Source organism: Cebus imitator, unplaced genomic scaffold (genome assembly GCF_001604975.1).
Source record: "Cebus imitator isolate Cc_AM_T3 unplaced genomic scaffold, Cebus_imitator-1.0 Scaffold407, whole genome shotgun sequence".
Taxonomy (NCBI): Eukaryota; Metazoa; Chordata; class Mammalia; order Primates; family Cebidae; genus Cebus; species Cebus imitator.
Window position 1 is genome coordinate 1566735 of NW_016107722.1, and position 1264 is coordinate 1567998.

The following is a 1264-nucleotide window of genomic DNA, read 5'->3' on the forward strand; positions in this document are numbered from 1 at the left end:
TGTATATGTGCCACATTTTCCCTATCCAGTCTATCGTCGATGGGCATTTGGGTTGGTTCCAGGTCTTTGCTATTGTAAACAGTGCTGCAATGAACATTCGTGTGCACGTTTGTGTGCATGTTTTTTGTTTTTTTTTGACAGGGCGTAGCAGTCTGGCTCTGTTGCCCAGGCTGGAATGTAATGGCACAATCTCAGCTCACTGCAACCTCTGCCTCTTGGACCCAAGCCATTCTCCCACCTCAGCCTCCCGAGTAGCTGGCAGTAGAGGCATGCATCACCATGCCCAGATAATTTTCATAGAGATGGGGAGCTCTCCATGTTGCCCAGGCTGATCTCAAACTCTTGGGCTCAAGCAATCTGCCTGCCTCGGCCTTCCAAAGTGCTGGGATTATAGGCATGAGCCACCGTGCCAGCCTATTCTAGTTCTTGATCTCTGAAGTGGTAAGGAACACCCGTAAGTTTTGTGCATTTTCTGTCTATATTTCCATAAAAAAGTGAAAAGATACAATAACAAAGAAAAAAATGAAGCAAATGTTAACACTTTAGTTGATGGGTATATAAGTATTCATAACACTACTTCTTATAAGTCTTCTGCTTAAAGATTATTAATAAAGAGTCATTATGACGTGGGCGGTGGAACAAGACAACTCTTTGGTCTAAACCCACATGTTCTCAAATGTATGTTAAATAGTTATTCCTAGGTAACATCTAATAACTAACTCAGATTTAAATTCCTCCAATTGACTCACATATTTTTGGTTTGTTAAAACAGGAATCCAACAGAGTCACACATTTGTATTTACATTGCATTTGGTTACATCTTTTAAGTCTCTTTTGTTCTAAAACACTGCTCCTACCTATAACATTCTCCAGTGAAAAGACAATAAGCCAGCTGTTCAGCAGAGTGTCCCACCTTCTGGATTTGTTCCATTCAATCTCTGGATTTCCTATAAATTAGATTAGATCTAAAACTCTATAAGACTAGGGCTAAACAATTCTTACAAAAGAAATTCACAGAGGTGCTGAGGAATCTAATGCATTACATTCACTTTTCCTAATGTAGAAAAGGACGGAAACAAATCCACAAACACCATAACCCCTGTCACAAGAAATTCTTCAATTATTATTGCTCATGACATGCCAAACATACATATGTATCTGAAACATTATTCAAGTTAAAATAAAGGGCATCTCTAGGTTGGGATGCTAATATTAAATAAATAAAGGGTAAAGGTTTTCAGAGCCTGCAGTAGATACAAAAAAA

The 1264-nt window shown here is 38.8% G+C and overlaps 1 protein-coding gene across 1 annotated transcript in view; it reads right to left on the reverse strand.

Moving 5' to 3' along the window:
- The window catches only part of GCH1 (GTP cyclohydrolase 1), a 51549-nt gene that overhangs the window by 22843 nt on the left and 27442 nt on the right, over positions 1-1264 (reverse strand). The window lies entirely within an intron of this gene.